Genomic DNA, 18,263 nt, shown 5'->3' with positions numbered 1-18,263 from the left:
TATTCCAATGATAAATAATCATAAAATGAATCGATCTTGCCATGTACTGGTGCTGTTTTTGTGACCAAACAAGAATGAAGGAATCGTTAGTGCCGCCAACGTAATGGTTAGCAATTAGCTTCGGTTGCATGGATCAAAAACGAATTCTCTTAATGTTTGTCAGTACTGCATGAAAATGCCTAAACCACATAACACGGTACAGTTTTCATTTGCATGGACCGCATCCGGAATCACCACTCACGAATTGGCCCGTACAACCATCTCAGGCCCTGCTTGTAGACCAGGTGCGTACCAACGTCTACTCAGACGGACAGACGCGACACCATATATGGCCATATACACCGAGGAATAGGCGGGTCATTAACGTTATTATCATATAGCCTATCCAAACTGGCCCATATAAGAGTAGACAATTCCTGTATGACGCATAGATCCCTTATACTATCAAGAATGCATTTCAGAATTTATATTTGTTCTTTTTATACAGAAGATGATAGATTTCATTTTGGAATTTTGGAAACCAAAATTTCTACAAATATCATTGCAATCTTGGCATGTCAAATCTTTTTCAAATCTATATCTATTATTTATTATTATCATTCCTCCCTGCTGGGTGTCCTTCTGATTGGTCAATGCTGTGGGTGGCTTCACTTACAGTTAGGGGTGAATACTGTTTTCTTTCCGCCCGTTTAGATTTGACTTGTATGATACGGGTGGTACTTGTAAAATGGTAATTGATGTTATGTGGAACCAAAATGTATTTTCACTAACGACTTTATGACATCACTATACAACTCATGTTAAAATTGTATTTGATGAATATTCATTGGTTTAAGGAAAGTATTCGTCAATAACAATTTCAATGACAAGAAATATGTGATCTGTATTGATGAAAAGGATAATTTTGTTGGCTGGTTAATTAATGGTTGTGGCTATAAATAAGCTATTTCATGTAAGGTCTCATTCATGAGTTTTTTTCCCCATAGATTTTCATGTTATAAGACGTGTTTTACATGGGGGCGTTTGTAATGAAGATATAGGAAATACACCAAGATCATTCATTCCATTCCATTTACCCCAGGTCATGTAAAATACTTGCCAACAGTTTCGCTACACATAATTTCTGTTTATGACAATTACAAACTGCATTTAGGCAATCCCCGCAAGAGGCACTATGTCACTGTAAGCGCGTGACCACACAACTCTACAATCAGCCTTGTGTACGTCCGACCTCGCGCGCGGCTGCCGAACTTTACCTGCTAATTTCTTCAGTTACAAACAAGCTTTCATCGGTTTGACGCTTGAGATCAGCTGGGCTAGTTAAAAGGAAATTTTCCAGCGATATCAACACACGTTCATGCAGCCGTTCATTTTTTGGCTACGGATTCTAGCATTATAAATGTGATGCAGCCATTGATTAAGGGTTCATGACCAGCCCCGAGGTCTACCACACTAGCGTCACATTGTGTCATAACGTCTGGGCATTTTCTATAACCAGCGACCACAGCAATTGAATTTAATAGATGACATCCATTGCGGACTCCAAATTTAATGAGAGAACGCGAAAAACAAAACAAGATGGCCATGGGTAAAAAAAAAGAAAATGCCTAAATGCCATACAAGAAGCGACAAAGCATGGTATCACAGACAACAAGGCTTCTTTTCCTCTATTCAAAAAGTTCAGAAAGAGATAGTACGATATTGTGGCCTAGTTAGTAACCCTACGACTTCATCCAAGGCTGGGATACTGGTGTCACTTCTACGACTACGCTCAAGGCAATACGACGCTTCTGTCACTTATACAAGTCCACTCAATGCGCCCATACTATTGTCACTTCTACTGACAAGTGCACTCAAGGCTACCACACTAGTGTCACATCTACATCTACACTCAAGACTACCACACTAGTGTCACATCTATATCTACTCTCAAGGCTACCACACTAGTGTCACATCTACATCTACACTCAAGGCTGCCAAACTAGTGTCACATGTACATCTACATTCAAGGCTACCACACTAGTGTCACATCTACATCTACACTCAAGGCTTCCACACTAGTGTCACATCTACATGTACACTCAAGGCTACCACACTAGTGTCACATCTACATCTACACTCAAGGCTGCCAAACTAGTGTCACATGTACATCTACATTCAAGGCTACCACACTAGTGTCACATCTACAGCTACACTCAAGGCTACCACACTAGTGTCACATCTACATCTACACTCAAGGCTGCCACACTAGTGTCACATCTACAGCTACACTCACGGCTGCCACACTAGTGTCACTTCTACACTCAAGGCTACCACACTAATGTCACTTCTACAACTACATTCAAAGCTACCACACTAGTGTCACTTCTACAGCTACACTCAAGACTACCACACTAGTGTCACATCTACATCTACACTCAAGACTACCACACTAGTGTCACATCTATATCTACTCTCAAGGCTACCACACTAGTGTCACATCTACATCTACACTCAAGGCTGCCAAACTAGTGTCACATGTACATCTACATTCAAGGCTACCACACTAGTGTCACATCTACAGCTACACTCAAGGCTACCACACTAGTGTCACATCTACATGTACACTCAAGGCTACCACACTTGTGTCACATCTACAGCTACACTCAAGGCTGCCACACTAGTGTCACTTCTACAGCTACACTCACGGCTGCCACACTAGTGTCACATCTACATCTACACTCAAGGCTACCACACTAGTGTCACATCTACATCTACACTCAAGGCTACTACACTAGTGTCACATCTACATCTACACTGTCAAGGCTACCACACTAGTGTCACATCTACATCTACACTCAAGTCTACCACACTAGTGTCACATCTACATCTACACTCAAGGCTACCACACTAGTGTCACATCTACATCTACACTCAAGGCTACTACACTAGTGTCACATCTACATCTACACAGTCAAGGCTACCACACTAGTGTCACATCTACATCTACACTCTAGGCTTCCACACTAGTGTCACATCTACATCTACACAGTCAAGGCTACCACACTAGTGTCACATCTACATCTACACTGTCAAGGCTACCACACTAGTGTCACATCTACATCTACACTCAAGTCTACCACACTAGTGTCACATCTACATCTACACTCAAGGCTACCACACTAGTGTCACATCTACATCTACACTCAAGGCTACTACACTAGTGTCACATCTACATCTACATCTACACAGTCAAGGCTACCACACTAGTGTCACATCTACATCTACACTCTAGGCTTCCACACTAGTGTCACATCTACATCTACATTCAAGGCTACCACACTAGTGTCACTTCTACATCTACACTCAAGGCTGCCACACTAGTGTCACTTCTACAGCTACACTCACGGCTGCCACACTAGTGTCACATCTACATGTACACTCTAGGCTTCCACACTAGTGTCACATCTACATCTACACTCAAGGCTGCCACACTAGTGTCACATCTACATCTACATTCAAGGCTACCACACTAGTGTCACTTCTACAGCTACACTCTAGGCTTCCACACTAGTGTCACATCTACATCTACACAGTCAAGGCTACCACACTTGTGTCACATCTACATCTACACTCAAGGCTGCCACACTAGTGTCACTTCTACAGCTACACTCACGGCTGCCACACTAGTGTCACATCTACATGTACACTCTAGGCTTCCACACTAGTGTCACATCTACATCTACACTCAAGGCTGCCACACTAGTGTCACATCTACATCTACACTCAAGACTACCACACTAGTGTCACGTCTACATCTACACTCAAGGCTGCCACACTAGTGTCACATCTACATCTACACTCAAGACTACCACACTAGTGTCACATCTACATCTACTCTCAAGGCTACCACACTAGTGTCACATCTACATCTACACTCTAGGCTTCCACACTAGTGTCACATCTACATCTACACTCAAGGCTTCCAAACTAGTGTCACATGTACATCTACATTCAAGGCTTCCACACTAGTGTCACATCTACATCTACACTCAAGGCTACCACACAAGTGTCACCTCTACACTCAATGCTACCACACTAGTGTCACTTCTACAAGTGCACTCAATGCTATCACACTTATGTCACTTCTACAACTACATTCAAAGCTACAACACTGATGTCATGACATTTTTGTTTTACATCTTTCGATTGAACAAATGGAATTTCACGACATCTTTTCCTAGATTCGGTATTTTCTTGTCATGTTGTCCATCAATGTGGTGCGTTATCCATAAAATTTACTTACTGTGGCCCAATAGTACATGCCTATATTTACAGTGTGATACACAACACGACATAGGCGGTAGTCATACAGTGACATCTGGCGATTATCTAGATTATTGCAACATTCCCCTGTATGTTTCGTTGGTGCTTCTGAATGACACCGAGTGATCTCTATGAAAAGAGGAAGTTTAAAGCAAACTGTAGTTACAAAAATGATGAAGCAAAATGCTTTTCATCAATTAAACTGTTTATTGTGGTGCCGTGAATTTTGTGTAATACTGCCATGTAGACGACTAGACGTTAAAATTGCACAAATTTGGACGTTGTTGAAAATGGATGTTGAGCCTTGTTAAGTCTTGGAACTAACAAAAATGTTGGGAAAAGAAATTATGGACTTGCAACTGTAATTTGGTTCAAGATCATTCAATAATACTTGCTCTGCTCATTGCCTAGCTGCCGCAGTCTATCATCGCAAGGTTTAATTCTATATCTATTGTATATGTATTTTAGCCTAGGTGCCATCCTATTGAGTTTAATGTGCGCTCTCCCATAATCGCTCATTAGATGGCATCCAGGCTATATGTATTTGTATCGGTATGCATTCTATATAGATGTATCAGTGTGTAGTGGTGTCTTTATTGCTACGATGATGTTTTATATTATACTGTGTCATTTTTATGATTCTAAAAGTCGGTCAGGGGTTGAAAAGTTACTCCAGTCCTGTTACTGTTCATTACTTTGTTGTAACAAAGCTGAAATGACTTAATACAGTGATTCTAATGTAAACATGAGTGTTTTTAACGATCTTTTAATGATCATTGATACGTTATATTTTGAAACGTATGTTCCTAAAGAAGCTAGTCTTAGAATTGTGGACACAATAGCTTAGATAATCAACAAAGACCACCACATGCACCACCACTGTGTAACATATTCATATACACGCTGTTCATAAAGAACAACCGAAGACTGTTAAGATGGGAGAATAAAAGCTAAGGAACCTCGCAATGAATAGGATGCCGTGGAGAGAATTGAAGAAAGGCCGATTGCAGCTGCAGAGTGTACAGACCACTACAGCATACAGCAGAACAAAATGGACTACTTCTGTGTTAAGTACATTCCCCTACTTCAGATACCTGAATAGTAGATAGAAATTTATATTTCTTACAGCCTTCGAAAAACCAACTCTAACTAATCATACAGCCTCCTACATTTATACAATTACCAAGAAGCGAGAGGAAGTCGAAAGTACTAGAGTATGCTAAATGTTGATATACGGTTGATACTCATGAATATGTATATAGTTGTTAACATGTGACCTGTGCTTAGCCCAGTGGGTCAAACATGTACAATAAAGGTCTTCATTCACTAATAAAAGTTCCCACTTCCGGTTAAGTCTTCATCAAAACGAGACAGCAGAGAAATGCGAAAAGCTGCAAACAATGACACTACTGTGTGTGCACCCCAAAAAAATAGAAATATTTTCAAAATGACAAGAAACTGACAGGAATGTGTTGAAAAGCATAACTTTCTGCACTTCTCTGGTAAAAAAAACACCAAGAGAGCCCAGAGACAGGAATGTTGAATTATGTAATTAACAAGGAAGTTGGAGGGTTTATTGTAAATTTACGCTGTTACGACGAAGCACAAACTGCCATCAGAAAAGTCGAGCCGACCGGAGCTCAATTTACTCTCGCGGAATGGATAGAAAACAATATTCTCCGTTCGATTTTTGTTCAATCCATGGTGTCCTGAGATTCAACAAACTACTTTTATAGTATAATCAGAAAAAAGCAATGAACGACCAACTGACAATTTTGACTCCCATTGAGACTCTTACAATGCGTACTTTAGTGCAAATGTACATCAAAACAAATATTGATAGCTTCTAGTGAGACCGGGAAAAGGAAAAAAATGGTGGCGTCCTTGGTGCTGATCTCGTCATCTGGGTGTATAATCTCCGCCTGTCGTGCTATATCAACCTGCTAGGCGGCGCTTGCTGGCGAATCAGATTTAGTGTAAAATTGGAGAACCTCGTGCCTTCAACTGTTCATACACACAAACACACAATAACTAGTTCATGCAAGAACTTTTCACATGTACATGTATAGGATGTACATGCTTAACCAATGCAAATACTGTACGGCGTGTGACTCACTTTTGGATGCAATATAACCTTAAGCGCCAGGGGAGCTATTTGACTCTAGGCTCAAGGATGGTTGATTGTAGCTAATTACAAAAGACTGTTTATGGACAAATATGACATATATAACAGTGATTTTATGTTATGTGATAGACACTGACCACTGTGTCTGATGAAAAGCGAACACACTGCTATGCATTATCATAATTTACCCATGCGAATTTGGTGTTCTGCTCATATATGCTAACTTAACCAAGTAACGTTACATGTATTTCATGTTACACACATACCATGTATGCAATATGTTTAACAGTGTGCAATAGATCGGCTGGTGTTATTGGAATGGCAAATATGTGCATATCTTTCTGTTGTGCAAGCTGTGTAATAAACCACAAGTGAAACTTTCTGAGTCCAACTTTATTTCAAAGTCATGGGCCTGTTTGATTATGTTGTTTCTTCCCTTAGCTCATTTATTACTATCTTCCTTTTGATTTTGTCATACCCCAATTAACGGGATGAGTAGTTGTAACGGTTCTTTCTATCATAAAGGGGAAGGAAACACTCTTTTTGAGTGGACATGCAGCCACTCTCTCATTGGTCGGATCGCTAATTGCCATTCTCTCATTGGTTGAACTGCAAACTGTGATGGAAAGACAAGACACTCTTTTTTGACGGACATGCAGTCACTCTCTCATTGGTCGGGTAGCTAATTGCCATTTTCTCATTGGTTGAACTGCAAACTGTGATGGCAAGTCAATACCCCCTTTTTTGACGGACATGCAGTCACTCTCTCATTGGTCGGGTCGCTAATTGCCATTTTCTCATTGGTTGAACTGCAATCTGTGATGAAAAGTCATGCGACTATAGTGCATACAGGATGTGTTGTACCCAGAACTGTGTTCCTCTTGGCGGCTTATTCTCCAGGAGAAGCCGGGCGGGACGAACCGCCAACACACCCGGGTACTCACCACGTCTGTACGTACGGTCTGATTTACACGATACCATCAGTATCCAAAAGTATCAGCTACTCTCTTAGCTTGATCATCGAACAACACGACTCATTGTTTGTACATTTCAGTTTTATAAGCATGCATATACATGTACTAGCTTCAATCTGGCCGGACGAAATGCAAGATGAGTGAAACTGCTAACGTTCATCTGATCTCAGAATTCACGTTTCGAAGTAGAACTTTCCAAGAAAACAACGTTAAGCCCTGTCACACATCCAGGACCTTCCAACGACTTTGCCTCCCGACCTCTCCCCAACCATGGTCGGCGCTGGGTTGGAAGTAGCCTTGAATCCATCCTGTTCTAACTCCAGGTCAATTGTCTGTTCGCATCCAAGCAGAATACGACTTTCCCAATTATGATTTTTCAAAAATTTATAGTCGGTTGGCGTAGATGACTTTCAAAGACTAGTAGGCAACCTCGCCAACCAACTCCCAACCACAGATGACCTTGCAAACGATTTACTCCCAACCATGGTCTTGAGAAAGTCGGGAAGCCCAACAGCCATTCTTTCTAGCTAACTCCCTAACAACATGTTTGGGTGCACCAAAGAACAAGAGGAGAAAGACAGCTGATACCACTTCTAGTTCTGCTTTTCCCACCTCAGTCCATCAGGGTCGGTCTCTCTCGAGTTGATCGTCTTTTCAAGATACACAGTGGCCGTGTTTTACTACTAGAACGTTAATTGTCTGTATTGTGTTGTATTTCTTGCGGATTTTCCCGTTCAACGCCTGCAACAAATAAAGCAAATGAAAAATAGATAAACTCGTCTCCCCGTCCTTTCACCCATGAGCGCGTTGCGCGACACCATCTCGCCCTCCCATCCCTCCGTCGCCTCCGAAATTCAATTTCGCAAACTCATTACGGCGCAAATATAATCAAGGCAGTGTCGTAATGCATCGCTAAGCAGCTTTAATTCATTAACACGGGCGCAATCAACACCCGGTATCAACATTTAATGCAAATGCATCACATGTTCCTGAATCCATCAAGCGATAATCTGCTTGTTTATACAACCTCCCTTGTGACACATCTTCTTCGTCGGGCGATTTTTTTCTTGGACCTACAAACTCTAAAATGTAAAGCCGATTTGAGGTGCGCTGGCTTGATCCATATTTGTTTGAGAATCACTAGGGACTAAGGTGGCCATATTCCCGCCGTTACATGCTCGCCTACCGGACAATTGACCACTGGAAACTGTTGATGATGGGTAAATATTGGGTCAGGGGTCTGATGCAAAATTCAATGAAAATCCAAGGGGATAATTAGCATTGTTACGTTATGCCCCTGTTTGGCACATAAAGGGTTATTAATTATCTCCATGAAAAAAGGCTTTTTCATGGAGTACTGTTTTGCTTGCGTTTGGTGTCTGTGTGTATGTTTGTGTCACCGGTCGCTTAAAGTCACCATAACTGTAAAACCTGTACATGGATTGAAATGATTTTTGGTATGTGGGTGGGTGTTAGGTGGAGGAAGGTCAAGGTCGATTTTGGGCCTCCTAGCATGTGTGACTGGAACTGCAATGGCGTATTTGATAAAATCTTAAATGTAGAAGAACTGAAGAGTGGATGGACAGATCGTCATGTTCTTTGGTACACAGGTAGGTTAGACCAAGTTGTACACACTTAAGTGCAAACTATGCAGATGAGACCGAATTTGCATAAGTAAGGAGGTAAATCGTTTGCATGGGTGTCGTCGTATGCTTAAAGTCAGCATAACTGTAGAACGTGTAGATGAATTGTAGTGATATTTGGTATGTGGGTATGCGCTGGGAGGAGAATGGTCAAGGTCGATTTTGGGCCCCCTGGTTTGTGTCCCTGGAACTGCAATGGCCTATTTGTAAAAATGTTCTAAAGGGGTTTAACTGAAGAGAGGAACAACAGATTTTCATGTTATTTGGTACGTTGGTAGGTTGGATGGAGATGTACACACTGAAGTTCAAATCATGCGAATTTATTGTGTTTGTGTGTGTGTGCGCGTGTGTGTATGTTTGTGTCACCGTGTTTGTATGTATGTGTCACCGGAAGCTTAAAATCAGCATAACTGAAGAACGTGTGGATGGATTGAAATGATATTTGGTATGTGGGTAGGTGCTGGGAGGAGAAAGGTCAAGGTCGATTTTGGGCCCCCTGGTATGTGTCACTGGAACTGCAATGGCGTGTTTGTAAATATTTTCCAAGGAGAATAACTGAAGAAAGGAGCGACAGATTTTCATGTTATTTACTTGGCAGGTAGCTTAGAGAGGGTTGTATACAATGAAGTGCAAATTATGCAAATTGGACTTAATTTGCCGTAGTAATGGGGAAATCTATATTTGCAGTGTTGGCCATTGCATCGCCATCTGTTACTTGTAGTAGCTATGGCCATCTGTTACTTGTAGTAGCGAAAGTGGGTCACCCCCCCCCCAACATGTGTGGGTCATACCATTGAGCGATATAGAATGGGGGGAACTGGTTTAATGAATGAAAGACCTTTATTGTGCATTCATGCCCGGAGGGGCTAGGTACAGGCCGTCTAACTTAACACATGAAACATACAAGGACATAAATACAACAATACAAGCTGTAAACATATAGAATAGACAAACGTGTTATCAAACTAAGCTAGTCCAATGGTGTCGACTTCTTCTCGCTTCTTTGTACATGTTTAAATGTATGAACAGACATTATTTCTAATGCAAAGATTATCCAGGCGTAATGAAAATATGAATTTGTCTGTTGCATTTAGATGTTTGAAATATGGGAATTTTTCTTTGATAAGGTTAAAAAGTACACTTCTTTCGCTATCGTATAATTTACAATCTAGGACGAAATGTTGCTCATCTTCTACTCGATTTAAATTACAATGTTGACAAAGTCTATGTTGTAGAGGCGTGCGGTTGTGCCTTTCTGTTTCGACATGTAATCTGTGACAGCTAACCCGGAGTTTAGTAGTAGCCACTCTGTGTTTGATGTTGCTAATGGATAAATACTCTTCTTCTTTATACAATGACTTAAACAGGCGGTAGGTTCGGAGTTTGTTGCTGTGAGATTTATCCCTGTTATCGTTGTGGATTTCGGCTGAGAATGTTTGAGTATAGATGTCTTTTAATCGTTGACTAATGGAGTTAATGATATGTGACAAATTTGTTCCTAAGGATACTTGGCTCCAAACGAAGGCATAACCGCATTCCTCTAGCATGTTACGGACACCGGACGCCCAGCATTTTTTGCCATCGGCTTCTAATTGAAGTTGGCATAACAGGGCGTCGGCTTGTAATAAAAACAAAGTCTCATGGAGATTTTGGGTCCTAGGACTCTTGTTAGTCATGTGATGCTCTGGTCAGTGTAAAACATAGGGGGGGGGGTCGGTTGGGGTATCCAAGAAATACTCTTTCGAGAAATTTTTAGTATGACTTTTTTTTTTAAGAATAGCAGTCCTTTATGATAGGAATCTTTTCTTTGTCTCTCTCGGATTCTGCGGACCTGTCAATCACCATGACGCCACAGGACGTGACACGCCCTTTGTTTCCTCCTATTGGAAAAAGACACATCAATCCGTAATTAGCTTCACAACAGAATTTAATTGAACTTGTGCGATGACCTTGAGCTACGTATGGTCACAACCCCGACATTGGTGATATGTTTAGTCCAACTAACCAATAGGAACTGTCGACACGAATGTCAATTTTCTGCCCTTGACTCGTCACACCGGCGAGCAGCGGCACAAACCAAATGACTTTGGGGGTGGAAGGGTTGTTGTGGATTTATAATCAGGTCTAACGGTCCCGTTCAGTAGGGTCAACGTTAACAATAATGTCTCAATCGAAAAAAAAATAGCTTCGACGAAGACTTAATCGGTGACCTGGATGAAAAAAGACTCAGTAGTTTCCAAAATCGTTGGAAAAATACGAAAACTAAGGATTTAGATTGACGTAGAAAGAGGAACGCACGTTTCTTCATTTTCAAAGTGAAACAAATCTGATTAACGACTAGTTCTACCACCACTGAACTGTACTCCCTGCTATTCCAGTCTAACCTTTTAGTCATCTTCCCAGTCACCGTCTTCCTGCCACTCTAATGGCAATGTAGTCAAATAACTACGAACACACACCGACCCAAACAAATACACAGACAGAAAACAAGGACTCCGGATACGGAGTCAAAAAATCAGACCAACCCCAGTCCGTCGACACCTGTACTTCTATTTGAGCGATGAACAATTTGACTTGTCAAAGCACATCACATTCTCATCACCACCGGAGCTTCCATTAGAAAGTGGCGGGAAATCTGACTCGGGCTGATCAGACGACAGGTTGTCTCGGTGGGAAACTGTAGACCCGCTTGGCGCCGTTGTGCTTCCTCTCCTCCAAAGCTCTGTCCTCTGCGCGCCCTTCACTTCTCAACACACGCCCTGAAAGGTCCAAACAAAGCAGTGGTGTTTAGAATTCTCGTTTCTTCCTACTGCACTTTGTAACACATTAAAAAAAGCCTAAACTGGGGGCTGTATGGAGTAAATTGAGGCTATTTTCCTGTCAATGCCACTAGGCCACAGCAAGTAAATTCCATAGATGAAATCTCAGCGCGCATTGATTTTCGCCTGATTTCGAAAACAGAAATAAGAATTTCGTTTCCTGCCGTCAACATGATCAGAAAATACCGAAAATGGTAAATATGTCAAGTGTTGTTATGAGTGTAGTTATAGAAGTCAAACTAGTTTGGTAGTTGTAGAAGTGACACCAGTTTGGTAGCCTTGAGTGTAGTTGCAGTGATACTAGGCTACCACACCACTTTCTGGACATCTTGAATACAGTTATAAAAGACGTGTTTTGCCGCTTAAACTCTTGTTATAATGTTAACTGTCTCTGATTTGAACATTCAGGCATTGTTTGTTTCTTTTTCACCCATCTCACATTAGATTCGAATTAGATTAGAAGTTTATTTTTGTGGCGTAACGACTGGTTCTGAGCGTGATTTGTTGTTAATGATGTTATTCTTCATCTGTCTCTTTCAAATTCCGTAAATAAAGCAGTTTCGTCGGCGAATCTTTTAAGAAAGATTGACGTGGAAGACTCTAGCGAAGGCTTTTACGCGGTAGTAGGTCTACAAAATCCCCACCCAATCCGATAAGGTCGCACGGCAAGTTGTCGGATTAGTCTTCAGTAATCTGCTGCGCTAGATTTGGATTTTCTGCAACGAGGGAAACCGGCCTTACATCTTCGGATCAATCATAAAGAGGATTAACTACTTTTTTTTCTTCAAGATTGACCAACTTTGAAACTTAAAACTGTGCCTGACAAAATGCAAGTACCGTCATAACGGCACTAAGGCGTTAGCAACTGGTTTTACCATATTAGGCGTTACAGACCGACTGTTGACCAATCACAATCGGTTCAATCGGAGAGCCTCAATTTTAAAGTCAACGACCAAGGAATCCCAACTATTTCAGCGGTGTTTTTGTAAATTTAAGCCTTTTTATAATGTCACTTACCAAAACAGATGAACTTTCATGCTAAGACCAAGGAATCCGTAGTCAACCAATCACAATTAAAGATGCATCGGTTAACTATGCGATAGACTGGAGTACATTGGCAAATCTGCTAAACGCCCTGCCATTGGTTGAAACCTCACCCTCGAGTGTAATCTATTTATACCCCCCGACTTCCACTGGTCCCATAAAAACTACAAATGAATCCATCAATCAAACAGCCCACCGATCAATCACGTCATCGGTCCATCCATCATGCCAAACGGCTGAGTATTTTCATGTCTGACTTACATTACGTTTTAAAACGGTATCAAATGTTTCTGATGTTACGAGGGTCAAATGTAACGACATGACATCCTTTTTCTATTTGTGTAACTCTAATAAAATATGTCGTTATAGGAGAGCGCGCATTTTGCTAGGTAAAAACCTTTTCTATGAAACATTGACTACAGAATAGGACAACATTCCACCAAACACAGAACAGTTGAGCAAGGCTGGATGTGGCTAGATTCTGTATCAAAAGTGTATTGCAATTGTCCTCAGGTAATAATAGTCAAATTCCTATGTTGCAAAAAAAAAGGATCCTATCAAGCCTCACTTTGCTCTTGGAAATATCTTAATATTTGTTTTTACTTTCAGGTTCACCGTTGTTGATTTTGATGTTTTCGTTGTTGTTGTTGTTGTGTTCTCAGCGATAAAGGTGGTCGACAGGTAAAGCCAGTGTGTCTCAGCGTGTCTCTTTTCTAGAACACTTGACTACTGAGACTTTCAGTTCTCGTCTCTTCCCTCCGTGTCTCATATCCGGACCTTATGTCTCAAATCCGGACTGTATGTCTCAAATCCGGACCTTATGTATCGAATCCGCGACTCCGTGTCTCAAATCCGGACCTTATGTCTCAAATCCGGACCATTACTCAAACCGCCCTGCACTACTTCTACACACGCGGAGTAATACACGGATTCTAGCCTTTGTTGCACCCCCCCTCCCCCAAATGGCGCTATTCGTAATCATCAAGTCATAAACCCAGGTGGATGGAAGGCAATCCTTTGATTGACTGCCCAGCGGAAAACACACGGCGACATGGAGGAAGTGCGGACGGTCTCTAGGCACGGATTGGGTTTCGCGCCACGCCGTCCGACCGACATTGAAAGGGTGATTACCGAAACAGGTGGCTTTCGTGAGCAGGAATAACTCAAAGCTTTTAGAAAACAGACGTAAACAGGACACCGGGAATATGAAGTTAACGACACACACCGAACCGTTATATTTGAAATTTACTGGAAAAATTCATCACAGCGATCGTTCAAATGATAGAACGACAGACTGCTAAAGAGAGGACAGATCAGACGGTAACCATAGCGATTGACAGGGACAACACCTGTCTCCATGGTGATTTATGGGACAAGCCTATCACTATGGTGATTTACGTGACATCGAGGCTGTCACCATGGTGATTTACGGGGAGAAACTCCGGAACATTAGCTCTCGGCTACCCCTCGTCACTCGTCACACGACCGTGATAGATGGACAGATGAAGCATCTAAATCAGGTTAAATCAGCGGCCAATGACACGGCGACCCACCGTCTGTGTGGAACCACATCCACCGGGTGGTTAGGGCTACGGAACGTGCCGTTAGACAGGAAATTTTAATTTTACACACGCGTTTTTGAGTTGACTTGGAGTCGACTCAGGGCTGTGCAAGGAGAACTCCAGGCCGCTCAAGTAGCGTTTTCTCGTAGGAAAACTCCAATCGAGCAGCCCAAAGCTTCCCCCAAACAGCCCCAAGTCGTGTGTTAAGTGCCTATCATATAAAAAAGCGCTAAATTGCAATTTCAATCACCATGATTAGTTCTGCATGGATTTGGACGAGAACTGTTTCTTCTAAGAAAAATTACTGCTTTTATTCTTTTTATTCATTCACACAAAAACTCTGTAGTCTAAAATAGTGCATTTTACAGTAATTGGGTGCTTGAGTCCTCACAAGGGGAAGCTTTCGGCTTGTGTTACAAAATCCCTTGCTGTCATGTGCTAAGCGGGCCGCTAGGAGCGCGATTTCAGTCAGGCTCAGGAACCCCTAAACGTCACAAAAAAAAGCAAATTTCAGTAGAACTTTCCAAATATTGGTGTTTTTTAGTGACTCTGTTGTGACCTAGACCGCCGTCAGGTGACTTTCCCGCCAGTTGACGGATGGGTGAGTTCACCTGGCGTGACAGACGGCGTATGGCGGCAGTCGTTAAGAGCCCGGTTAGAGTTTCACGGCGATGATTTGATGATTGCGCCGTGAGCGGAACGACCCCGACAGCCAATTTGACCCACAGGTCAACTCCAGTTCTATCTGCGGAGGACATGTCCGCTAATCCATCGATTTTTTTTTTTTTATTAAATTGTTTTTATTGATTTTCCAATAACAAAAACAGAAAAACAACAGAAAACACACACACACACACATGTATGGCACATAGTCAAATAAACCATCGCAAAATTAACATCATAATCTGTATGAAAACCTTATAGAGCAAATCAACAAGAAATACATAAATATTTAGCTTAACAAAGCTTTTGAATCAAACAAGAAAGAAAGAGGTAACAAGTTACCTTCAAAATAACATTGCTTGTGGTAACAGACTCAATCAAATAAAGATAACATTGATCCTTAATCAAATCAAATATTTCCTAAGAAAACTCATAACAAATAAAGGATCACAACAAAGGAAAAACATGATAACTTGGTGGCTGTTTGACAATCTTAAAACTAACTATGCAAAGTTTCCAAGATAAAATTTACCCCATTTTCCTATATGTTTCTGTGTATTCCCCCCTCTCTTTGCTATTATGTATTCTAACTTACAGACATCGGCAACAAAGGAGATAAAGGAAGACAATCTAAGTACAGAATGACGGTTTCTAAAGATGTAGATTTTACCTAACACAATGACCAAATCCATCGATTTTACACTTTGGTAGAAGAAAAAGAAGAAAGAAGAATCTCATTTTTTTCTCGGTTATTCAAACATTTCAATAGGTATTTACAGGAATTATTAGCATAATACATTACATGTGTTTGCTTAGCTATTTGTTTATTCATCTACTCTACGATTGATTTTAAAAACTGAAAAGCAAAGACATATTTATTTGTCGTCAAAAGCCCTTGTGAGGCTCTGATTGATTCATTTATTTTCTATTTTGATTGACAGTTGGTACGACCAGTCCTGAGCGGAACATGCCCTCATCTAGGTTGAGGTCATTGGGAGAAAAAAGTCACGTGACGTTAAAAAAACTGGGCGTGGCTACGTGTGCAGAGGTAAAAATCTTTTTTAGGGGGGACGTACAAAAACTTGTCTCTGTCTGAACGTCCATGGACCGGGCCAAAAGTAAAGTTACTCCGGTAAAGTTACTCTACACTCTCTTAGCGTGTTTTATCGCCTACGTATACCAACCTAGTGTTTTACTACAGACCAATTCGTCGGCGCAAAAAACAGTTTCAATTCCTACACGAAGAAGAAATGCAACTGCAACAGAGGAAGCAATTTCCTTCATTCAGGATATGAATATTTCTACGCGAATTTGGATGCGTTCCTTACACATCGCTCAGAGCAAGGAGGTTAGAAAATAGCTTAGCCTCCGTTGCAGGCTTTCCCACCAGCGATTTGCCAATTTATCGGGTCCAGATTCTTTGGCTGGCGGCCGTATCTGCTTGACGCCCCGTACAGGATCACAGCGGTTACAGGATCCCAAGCAGATACGGGTCGTCAAGCAGATACGGCCCCCAGCCAGAGAACTTGAAAAATCGCTTGTGGGAAAGCCTGCAACGGAGGCTAGCGCTCGTTAACGTTCCTGCAGGGCTGGACAGGTGTGTCTATATGTGCACCCTATTATTCACACGTCCCTGCGCGCCCTGTTCATTCTATGGCTCCTTGTCACCTAAAATGTCGCCAAAGGCCAAAAAGGGAGTTCCCACAATGTGGCGGGCTCCCCAGACATGTCTTTATGAGTCCCTGGTGACGTAATCTTCCCGGTGTCACCTGGGATATGCTGATCAAATAGTCCTTAGGGGGAGGGGGGCACGCACCCACTACTCCCTCTAAACATACCGGATTAGCAAGCTTAGGGCGCTCAGTGATGCTTCAAAATGCCATGCCCAGATTCGCGTCGGTAAATGCTATGTAACAGTGTATAATCTTGTGTTCCATTCACAATCTCTGTTTGTATTGTTTAGTAAATATGTCTGTTCATTTCAACTTTTTATTATACTTCCTAAAATGACGTCACCGCCTTTAAATACATCCTTAGTCATGGTATGTAGTGATGATCGGTAACAGAGTTGTAAGTTTATAGATAATAAACACGGTGATATTTCTTTGGGCTTTATCAAGGCGTACAGATATCAATCTCATAATTTGTTCGCTCATCATTTTCTTTCTTTTCCTCCAATTCAAACTCAACGATAAACCTAACGTCCTCGTATAAAGCACAATACCATAAGCGTTGCCAAATGGATTTTCGCGATGTTCCTATAATTTGATAAAATCCCTATAAAATGCTAAGTGTGAGTCAGATATGCCTTATCACGCCCAATCTGCGGGAGGCCTGCAGTCTGCATTCTCCAACAGTATAGATACGACTCCTCATAATACCCAATAAACATTATATAGTCTCTCTAAAACTCTGTTAGAGCTCACCGTAAAGACCCCTAGTATACGCACTGGACAAAATAGGTTCGGATACACCCATATCCATGCCGTCATTTTTCCGTATCCTTTAAGGATACGAGCAAATATCAGCAAATACCAGCAGATACGACTCGGATCTGTTACAAATCCGAAATTTCGGATCCCTGAATCTGAACCATTTGGATGCGGACAAATCCGAAAATTGTATTTTTCGCGGATGCGTTGACAGGTTTCGTAGGAAACTTTTCGCATCCTTACCTTGGGCCACGCTAAAACGCCAGAATTTTGCCGGATCCTTACCAAATTCGGCAGCCGATTCCCGGTTTTTGCTACGCATACGTATGAACGAAATTCAAATTTTCCAGATCCCAACCAAATCCGATACCTGAATCCTTCCGTATTTGTTACGACTACGTAGATACGCAATTCGGATTTTCCAGGATCCTAAACAAATCCGATACCTGCATCCCCCAGCATTTGCTAGGAATTTGCAGATACGAATTTCGGATTTTCCAGGATCCTAAACAAATCCGATACCTGAATCCCCTAGCATTTGCTACGAATGTGCAGATACGAATTTCGGATTTTCTAGGATCCTAACCAAATCCGATACCTGAATCTCGCCATATTTGTTACGAATGTGGAGATACGAATTTCGGATTTTCCAGGATCCTAACCAAATCCGATACCTGAATCCCTCAGCATGTGCTA

Source organism: Branchiostoma lanceolatum, chromosome 5 (assembly GCF_035083965.1).
Source record: "Branchiostoma lanceolatum isolate klBraLanc5 chromosome 5, klBraLanc5.hap2, whole genome shotgun sequence".
Taxonomy (NCBI): domain Eukaryota; kingdom Metazoa; phylum Chordata; class Leptocardii; order Amphioxiformes; family Branchiostomatidae; genus Branchiostoma; species Branchiostoma lanceolatum.
The sequence above is the reverse complement of the archived record's forward strand: the minus strand, read 5'-3'. Positions refer to the sequence as shown.